This window comes from Humulus lupulus, unplaced genomic scaffold (assembly GCF_963169125.1).
Source record: "Humulus lupulus unplaced genomic scaffold, drHumLupu1.1 SCAFFOLD_27, whole genome shotgun sequence".
NCBI classification, from domain to species: domain Eukaryota; kingdom Viridiplantae; phylum Streptophyta; class Magnoliopsida; order Rosales; family Cannabaceae; genus Humulus; species Humulus lupulus.
Genome location: NW_026908703.1, coordinates 53,362 through 64,093, shown reverse-complemented (window position 1 = coordinate 64,093; position 10,732 = coordinate 53,362). Strand labels below are relative to the sequence as shown.

General features: G+C 33.2%; 1 long non-coding RNA gene across 2 annotated transcripts; it reads right to left on the bottom strand.

Annotated features, from left to right (window-relative positions):
• Positions 1 to 747: 747 nt before the first annotated feature.
• Positions 748 to 3,325, bottom strand: LOC133810893 (uncharacterized). 2 transcript variants are annotated; one of them, XR_009882542.1, is made up of 4 exons: positions 2,882 to 3,325; positions 2,559 to 2,699; positions 1,191 to 1,291; positions 748 to 860 (listed from the first exon to the last, which is right to left on the bottom strand). It is a non-coding gene; the product is annotated as an uncharacterized LOC133810893 (long non-coding RNA). The 2 variants fall into 2 exon arrangements; XR_009882543.1 differs by lacking the exons at positions 2,559 to 2,699; positions 2,882 to 3,325 and adding an exon at positions 1,401 to 2,144.
• Positions 3,326 to 10,732: the final 7,407 nt, after the last annotated feature.

Genomic DNA, 10,732 nt, shown 5'->3' with positions numbered 1-10,732 from the left:
TACTACAAAAATTGCATGAGAAGTCGGTTAAAAACCGACTTATAAACATTCATAAGTCGGTTTGGAACCGACCTCCCATGCAATGACTTACCATGTGAATACATGGTAGGTCGGTTGCACAACCGACCTATGGTGTACAGCAGGGTAAGTCGGTTGCCCAACCGACCTATGGTGTACAGCAGGAGAGGTCGGTTGGACAACCAACCTATGGTGTACAGCAGGGTAGGTCGGTTGCACAACCGACCTATGGTGTACAGCAGGGGAGGTCCGTTGTACAACCGACCTGTGGTGTTCTACATCACACCTCAGTTTTTGTACACCCGACTTGTGGTGTTCTATTTTTTTTTCATATTAACTTGTATATTTTTTTTTCATATTAACTTGTAGATACCTCACACTATTGAAATCGAGCATTAGAATGAATAGAACCAATATCAAAATTACAATAAATCTTTAGATCTATACAAATTTATAGTATATACAATATATACATACAAATATAGAATACTCATATCTATCCAAATTTACATATATAATACATTAATACATTGTACAAATATACAAAACATAGATTAATAGATTGATGACCATAAAAAATACCCAAACTCCAACCATAAGAAGCAGAGCAATGGACTTCATGACCACAACAAGCACTCCCATAGATGCCAATACTATTCTTTGTTGTGCCATTGCCATTGCATATTACAGCACCTACAGGTTACAGCACCAATGGGTGACCTAGTATGCCTTAGAGAAATACAAGATGAATAAAAACCTATTTTTTTCGCTGCTCAGCCTCAATTTCATCTGCATCCAGTGGCTTCTTCGGCAAATAATAAATTGGAGGCTCTGTCTTAGTCCTGAAAAGAATAAATTCAAAACAATAAAATATGGGCCAATAAGTAAAACAAATGGGTTTTGAATTTCTACCTAAAACCTTGCTATACAGCAAGAAACTTCACTCATTCATCAAGTTGCTTCAATACTACTATGCACATGAACAGAAAAACTTATCTTCGGCTCAATAAAATGTGAATATGGACACTTTTGGGCCAAACATAAAAATAACCTGCAAAAAAGTTACAGTTAAAATTTTACCATATTGGATTCATAAATTTTGAAAGAACACTGATAAAGGGATAAACACTAACTTAAAACCAAAAAAAAAAAATCATTGATGGAGACTCTACCTTATAAAATTGCAAAGTTTTTTATGGTGCTCACTCCACCGAAGATACAGTAATTCCAACTTCTTCTCTTCTGTCTTGGCATAAACACGTGCCCGCAGAGTCTGACACAACATGGGCAAAAGCATAAAAAAATAATTAGTATAGCTAGATTTCCTAATAGAAAAGCATTGATGTTCACCAGCAGGCCAATTACATATGTGATTAACAAACCAGATCTCTCCTCCGCTTTTCAAGCCTCTACACAGAATATTGCTTGGTGACAAGTCAGTTCAAAGTTTAGCAATTTACATGATAAACATCCAAAACTTTGCCCACGTCCATTCAATATTTTTGCCCAAACTTAAGAGGTTATAAATTTAGAAGTTCAAATCGCTTCTGTTTGCAGTAGAATACATTAAAATTTCATTTATACACTAAAAAAACACTTACTATGCCAAAAACTTGAAACACAAATATATACTCAAAACTATCAACAAACAAACACTTTAAAAAAATATATAAATAATAAAAGCAACCCCATAGTCATATCTTCTTGAATAAATGTCAATGAGGCAAATACTTATATTAATTAACGGGGGAGTATGTTCCTTTTTAAAAAAAAAATAAAAAAAGAACAAAACTTTGTATTATTCGTTTGAATGAAATACAATGTAAAAGGAACATGTAAACATCATTTGGATGAAAACATAAGACCTAAGAAACAATGAAACAAACAAATGAAAGTTATGAAACAGAAACGGCAGCAACTTTGCAACAAGTTGTTCCAATTTCTAACTAAATCTAAGAAAGAGAGTCCCTCAAACCCTTTTAACTTTATAAACCCAAGTTGCCACCCTGAAGTAGGTGTACGTTCATTTCCAAGCATTTATCATGCATCAATTACATGCAAATAATATCAAAGCACTTAACTATGACAGCAGCCATCGTAATAACTATTACACAAATGTGTGATGACCTGCAAACTCTTTATTGTTTTAAATAAAAGTCAAATTAATCACTAGCTCTCATATCTTAGTAACATATTTTCCCCTTTTGTGATGTAAACAACTACCATATCATCTTTTCTTCAATAGCTAATGGGAAGTCAATTGGTAAGGCCAGACAAATATCTAAGATCTTTATGGTTGGTTCCAAAGTGTGATTGATCTATAAATTCAGATATTCAAAATAGATAATAACCTAATAACTCAAACATTAGAGCTTAACTTGATAATTAAATAAAGAGAAGCTAAACACTAGCTCCAATAAAGTTATTCTGTTCAACTTCTATTTTGCAAGGGTCTACCTACTAAGATAACAAACAAGAAAGATGACATAGTTTGAAACCTGAAAATCCAAAAGAAGACTAGTAAAGTGATATGAATTTACCTTCCTCATTGGTCTTTGATTGCCATCTCTCCTCGACCAACCACTCTGCAGCAAATTCCCATCAGTAACTTCCTTGACCGAATCATCTTCATTCACGTCCTCATTTGCTTTGACATCCTCAGTGATCTCTCCATCTTCCACCTACTTCCATAAATTAGAATCATACAATTTCTAGACTATGTTATAAAGAACAGAAAAAAAGAAGACTTCCCATTGGTTCAAAAATAGTGTTTTTCTTAACTTTTTTATATTTTCTCTTCAACCAAACAGGAAACTAAGTATAACTAAGATAAACCAAAACCCAAGAACTCTACCATCAATACCTAAGGATTAATGAAAATGAAAAAAAGATTGAGCAACATAATTCTAAAGAGCACCATTGGCGGCAAAGTTAAAAGGACCAGTGCCGGGCAAGCGTCCTCGGCGAAGCCCCCGAGGATCCCAAAGGTGGTCAGTAATCTGAAAATTTACCGAGAAAATCAAAGAGAAAACACACTGTGCTACAATATACATCCAAAAGTGAGAGAGAGGGAAAATCAGGCCTCGCGTTGCTGGCGCTGAAGCTCATCGATCTCCTTGCGAAGATCGTCTTCTGATTTCTCAGCGAAAGTGGTTACCATGGATTAAATGGCTAATGGCAATGGCAGTGGGGACAGTGCCAAAACCCTTTGGGAGGCGTCGTCGGAGGCCAGGTCGAGAAAAAAAGAGTGGGAAATCGAGACCAAATGAGAAAAGAAGAATGGGAAGCCGAGGAAGAGAAGAGGCAGCAATTTTGTTTTGTTTTTGCTGAATTTTCTTTAATTCCAAATAATTATTTAATTTATATTAGAAAATTATAATATATTAATAAATATCTATTTGTTTATACTTATTTCTTCCCCAAATAAATTAAATATATATGTATTATTTAGATAAATTAATATATTTTAAAATTTTAATAATATAAAAAAATTAGAGTATCTTTAATAATGTATTTTTATAATGACATGATAGGTCGGTTCTACACAACCGACCTACCATGTCACATGAGAAGTCACTTTCCACACAACCGACCTACTATGTCATCTAAAAAAATTATTAAAGAGAAACTCTAAATTATTTTATAAAGTTTTTTATTTTAAATTATAAATACTATTAAATTAAAATATTTTCTTGTTTATAAAAATGAAATTAATTTTTTAATTACAAATAATTTATTAATTTATTTATATTTAAAAAATTATAATATATGTAATATTAATAAGTATATATATTTTTATACTTATTTCATACCCAAATAGATTATATATATGTATTGTTTAAATAAATTAATATATTTTAAAATTTCAATAATATAAAACAAATTAGATTATCTTTAATAATGTATTTTTATAATGACATGGTAGGTCGGTTCTACACAACCGACCTACCATGTCACATGAGAAGTCATTTCCCACACAACCGACCTACCATGCCTCGGAGGTGTAATGGACTCAGTATATGAGCTATTCGGTTACATGTGAATGTATTTGTTGTTGTAGAATCCCTATGTTTAAGGGATATTATGTAATTTGTTAACCAATCCCATGTTTTAGGGGATGTTACCGTGTACATAGCAAATAATGCATTAAGTGGCATTATATCATTCGATTCGCAGAATATCTTCCCGAAATTCGTGTGAACGAATTCTGAAACCTTCTCTATAATAGAGAAGGAAACTCCATTTGTAAAGAGAGGGAAATCTTGAGATCTTGAGAGAAAACTCTGGCCAACGATTCTCTGAAAGTTTCAAGAAGACTCCCAAGCACTTATAACACAGACTCGAGGACTAGGCAGATTCAACTGCTGAACCACGTAAAAAGATCCTGTTTTCATCTTCTTATTTCATTTCCTGTGATGTATTCTTGTTTAATTGCTCTCCTTTTTAAGTTGAGGAAAAACGGCGTCAACAGTTTGGTGCTTTCGTTGAGAGCCATTAAACAGTGCGTTAGTCTGTTTAGTCAAAGAGCCTCTCAAATTAGCAATGGCTGCAAATGATCCCAATATACCTGAGGAAGAAATTCTAGATGATGATGAATAACCTTGACGGCCTGGAAAGCATCATATGGTGAATTCTGATCCTGATAAGAGGAGTGACTTGTCTAACTCCCGGGGACCACCTACCCCTAGTGTCGACAAGGATATGTACTACAATCCCAAGAGATATGTTCCAATCGTGGAACTCAAGAATGGCCAACTGCGTAAACAGTTGGTAAAGGCTACAAAATGCAATGAATACTAGCCAGACTAGCTGCTAAAGCATAGGCGGCTCAGGCCCCGCCTCCGCAAGATATCCAAGCTCCGCCTCCGCGGGATGCTCAAATCCCACCGCGTACGCCTAGAGGGCGACCTCGTAAGAACGCGGCCTCTAGAAGGGCAGAGCAAGCTCCGCCACCAGCATTGCATCCTGTTCCACTGAGACCCCAGAGAAGTAACCAAGCTGAAGATGTTGCCAACCCAATTGCAGAGGGACAAGTAGGAATAGGGAATAACCGAGCCCCCTCAGTGACTCGGACCCAAAATCTTGGTGCCACGCAGAAGTTTTTTCCTTTTCCTTTCCTCAACCTCATCGATTTGACGTTAGAAGTGAGCTCGAATATCTTCTTTTTCACACCTCACTTTATGTTCGCGAATTAGCCGCTGATTTCGAGTGAAGGGCGATTCGAGGCATGGAGTTGTTGGAAAATAGGGAATTGCGAGCACTGACCCCAATCGTTTTTCAAAACTCTGTGACATCTAGCAAGAAAGAAAAGGGTGAGGGCCAGGCACACAAGGAATAAAGAATGAATTTCTAGATGGTTCGAGCTCGAAGACTCGGAATGGAAAGGCTGTTATATTATTTTATAATATAATGTAATATTATATTATATTATAATATAATGTTTTAGATTAAATAAATGTGACAAAGAGTGTCACATATTGTAATATATAATAGAGAGTTACAATATTTAGATATATAAGATATATCCAAATAATGTAACATATTTGATGTTACAAATTGGTAACTTCCAAATATTACCCATTATTGTGTAAATTTGGTGTAACACAATATTGAGATGAATTTCATAAAACCATTTGAGAAATGCCTGTTAGAGATATGATTTAAACCCCAATAATATGTTTTGGGGGTTACAAAATCATTTGGGAGGGTTTGGAACCATTTGGAAAAATAGCACAAATTTTTTTAGGCCTGTGGGACAGAGAGTCGTGGCCGCGGCCACAGGCCAAAACTGACCCATTTTTTCAGTTTTTTCAATCTTTGTTGAATGGCTCAAATACCCAAATAACTCCCAAATCTCATTTTTAATTTCATATTAATCCAATTAAACATTGGTAACAGCCATAGGGGTTAGTGGAATTTGAAATTTAAAGGGTGTCTCTAAACTCTATAAATAGGAGCCTATAGCTCACTTGAAAGACACAATATTTCTACCTATTAGAGCACTTGGCTAGAGACACCTTGAGGCTTGATAATTCCATAAATCATTTCCTTTAATCTGAGAGAGATCCCTTAGTGCTTGAGTCAGGGGGAAATAAGCTTTTGAACAAAGGTTTTAAATCTTATTCAAGTTGGCGATTCCCAACACTCTTCACTTAGGTTGTGTAAGTGAGAGTTTTCTTTGTTTTGTTCTTACAATTTCTTCTATTTCTTTTCTTCTCATTCCTCATGTTTTATTTACTTGTAATTTTGTTTAGAGTTGTTATCTTCTTTTCTTTTGTTCCAAACATTTTTACTTTACTTGTAATCTTTTGCTTAGAGTTGTATTTTCACTATTATGTTCTTCTTCTCTTCTTCTTCTTCTTTTGTTTATTTGTACTTTCACTTATAGAGTTGTAACCTTATTTAATAAATCTTTATTTATTTGTAATATATTGCCTGGAGTTGTAATATTCTTACCTATTTCCATTGAGGCAATCTATTTTTTCCTAACAAAGCCAAGCTCGATCGAGATCGAAATCTCAAAGGAATGGGATGAATTTGGAGGTACCCCTGATCCATTGTTAGGCTCGGGCTTCGAGCGTGTATTTGACGCGGAGAAGGGAAAGTGGGTTCATTTTATGAATCCCGGATTTTTGAAGAAAAATTTGACGGTTACTCAAAAAAGGTGATAATTTGGGAAACGTGCAATTTAAAACCTTAAATCAGTACCCAATTTCTTGGTCTATACAATACATTACCCGTAATAAAAAATATATATATATAACAATCAAAAAGCTACACTTGCATCCTCTACACTAAATTTGGGCTTGAAACCCATGGTACCAGAAATTTGTTGAATCCAAAGTCCGCGCAGTATCAGTTAAACTATACAGTAAAAGTTACAAATTACTACAAATATCCTAGTATAAAACTAGCAAATATGCTCACGGTGCAACAGGGACACAAAAATGTAAAAACAAAATATATATAAACATATGGGATCAAGAACATTAACTTACACACAATGGCTTGCGGATACAGAGAGATTGATGATTGGAGGAGTGGTTGCAAGAATTATCTCACGAGGTCGAACAAGCCAAAGTTGTTTTGCCTTCTCGGTTTGGAAAACATGCAAGAACAAAACAATGTTTGAGTTCTGGTTTTTTCTCCTTTTTTCTCTGAAAGTTTAAAATGCAAAAGTGATGGGAATAAGATGTTATGGGCATATTTATAGGCCCCAAAGAATGTCAAATGTCGAACTGATTTGGACTGTTGGCCGAATTCGATATTTGATCGAACGAATGGGCACAGACGTGACAATGGCGGCATAAAGATGGCAAATGAATAGACGTGGGCATGGTACAAAAGCACTCAAGTACTCGAGTTGAGCAACCCCTGGCTGACGCGCGTCCACTCTTGAGTACATTAGACGGTACCGTTTCCAAGGAGGATAGTTCAAAAGTTTCTTTCTCATAGGATTTGAACTGATTCTTTTGAGGGGGCAAAATGTTACACCTAGATTTCGAGATTGAGGAATTATGATCCCAAAATCTAGGCTTGTTAGGTAGGTGTAAGCTCAAAACAAGCACAATCGTTATATGCTCCTTCAGTCAAACAGTTTCGCTGTAAATGACAACCTCGTGAGCTCAAGGAGTGTGTAGCCTCGATGGTGCTCCGAGCTTATGAGGAAGCTCGGAATAGCAAGGGTTCAACACTTGCCTATATTTCCTGACGCATCTCTTTCCCTTAAACAAGATGGTTCGAACTCTAGAAGTATAATAAACTCAAATGTGATGACTTCGTCAATGGTTACTTGTTGTGAGCATAGGCAAAATAAGATGACGAGCTTGTGATAGACAAATGGTCTCGGAGGTGTAATGGACTCAGTATCTGAGCTAGTCAGTTACATGTGAATGTATTATTGTTGTAGAATCCCTATGTTTAAGGGATATTATGTAATTTGTTAACCAATCCCATGTTTTATGGTATGTTACCGTGTACGTAGCAAATAATGCATTAAGTTGCATTATATCATTTGATTCGCAGAATATCTTCCCGAAATATGTGGGAACGAATTCTGAAACCTTCTCTATAAATAGAGAAGGAAACTCCATTTGTAAAGAGAGGGAAATCTTGAGAGAAAACTTAGGCAACTATTCTCTGAAAGTTTCCAGATGACTCCCAAGCGCTTATAGCACAGACTCATGGACTACGCAGATTTAACTGCTAAACCACGTAAAAAGATCTTGTTTTCATCTTCTTATTTCATTTACTCTGATATATTCTTATTTAATTGATCTCATTTTTAAGTTGATGAAAAACGACGTCAACAAAACTCAACAATAATTTAAAGAGAGAAAAAAAAACATTATTTGAAGCTTAACCGATACAATTAAATCAATGATAAAGAATTAACCTCACATTACCCTTCCAAATGCATTAATTGATCATTTGGGGAAGAATATATACTAATTAGTATATAATTATTATTGTACATGTCATTTTTATATTAAATTTTCGTGTTTAATTTTTTAAAAATGCAATTTTGATTTTCATAATGTAATAGTTTAAGTTCAGTCTAAATTAATAATTTTTTGTCTTTTTTTTACTCAATATAAAATTATTATTTAATTATGTTTATTAATGTTAATATTTATTAAATTAATTATTCATGATAAAAAGAATAATATTCTCTTTTGATGTAAAATTTGAAGGAGTAGATTGGAGATAAAATAGTAGTTTCATGTAATATATAAATGTGATAAAAATGAGGTAAAAGTTAAGTTATTATGATGTTGTAATTGTAGATAGTAATTATTATGTAATTTTTAATACACTAGTAATAATATGAAGTGCCAACAGAACAATCTCTGCTTAATAAAGATTATAGAGGAATAAATACTAAAAAAAAAATACACACTAATCAATTTTAAGTGATTAATTTATAATGATGTATATAGTTTAATATATATAAATTTTTGTGTGTAACTTTTATTTATTGCTAACATAACATAAAGTTAAATACTAATATACACCAAATTCGAACCATATATAGCCCTGTTTGGGACAACTTTTAAAAAAAAAACTAAAAATTACTTTATGAAAAAGTAGTACAATAATGATGTTTGGTAAACAGTCAGAAATCAACTTATTTAATAATTTATACATAAGCTAAAAGCTAAAGCTAGCAAAACCCAACTTTTAGTTTTTTCTAAAAATAAAATTTTGAAATTTTTTTGCCATAAACTTATTTATTATATTATACAAAATAAAATTATTTAAAATAAATTAATATTATTTTTGTTCAAAAAATATTTTTATAATTTATTAGATATTATTTTATTTTAGTAAAATTAAATTAACAAATCACTTTAATATAGAGTTTATTATACACTATATTAAATCTATCGAGGTCGGCAATCAACATCATGTCGGTCCAGGTCTATAGATAAGTTACGAACTAGCCGCCATATTCCAAGACCAGCTCGGAGCGGGTAGATACCATCGAGGCTGTTACATTCCGAGCTTGTACACTTTTTAAGCTCGGGCTACTTGATCCGAAGACACCCGACAACGGATATACCCCGATGCTATGTTCTTTCCAACTCAGAAAGAACTTCGAGGTTAAATGTCTTCAAGGTTGCCATCTTGATTCGAGAGTTTGACATCTGGGCCACGAACATGCGTTTTAGATATCTCGAGCTCACACTTGACGAGTCTAGCTTTCGAGGTCACAATCTCAGGTCTCGAAATCTGGGTGTAACAGTTTATGATCACTTTATTAGTCTTTTATCAAAAATATATTTAATTTAAACATGTAAATTTTTTTTAGTAAAATATAATAAATAAGACATCCTGATACAAGTTTTCCAACTCACAACACTTTAAATTTTGTAATTTACCAAACACTCAACAAATTTCCCCTATAACACAGCTAAAGTTGTTTTTCCCCACAACAAAGCTACAACTATATTTCCCCACAATACAGCTGTACCAAACTGGCCCATAATTGCGTTAATTTTATGGTTTGTGATGTCGTATTCGTATTAGTCTTCAATTATTTGACATGGCAATTCATCCTCAGATCATTAATTTATAATAAATTGCACATTTAATTTCTCATCCACAAATATTGAAAAATGTTTTTTTTTATATATACTTTTCTAGTGTTTTTTTATAAGCACAATGGTAAAAAACAAATGTGTCTCTATTATTTACTTTTCTTATTGATAAGTTAGGATAACAGTAAATCTCTAGGATATGAGATCTACTTTATGGAAAAATATGCACCACACACTAAATGTTCACTATTCTTGTCCTTCACTTTTATTATTTAAATTATCACTTCATTCAAAAGAATAAATATGTACCACATACTCTCTTTTTTCCGTACAATGATATGAATTTATATTATCAGTACAGGTATATACAACACAATAATATATGTTTTTTTTGTCTGCTACGACCACGCCATATATGTCATCCATTAATTTACGATATTAATTATTGCAAATATAATAAATCTTTAATTAACAGACAATATTCATTAAGCATGTGACTATAAAAAAAAACAGTACTAAAAATGAGGCTTTTCATTTGGTTTTTATACTTAATTTACTTCGGTTGACGAAAGGATTAATTGAGAACGTTATTCCATATGAAAAACTAAAGGAGTTTAAACACCAAAATCATATTTAATTTATATATAACCACCATTCAAACTTTGGAATCTAAA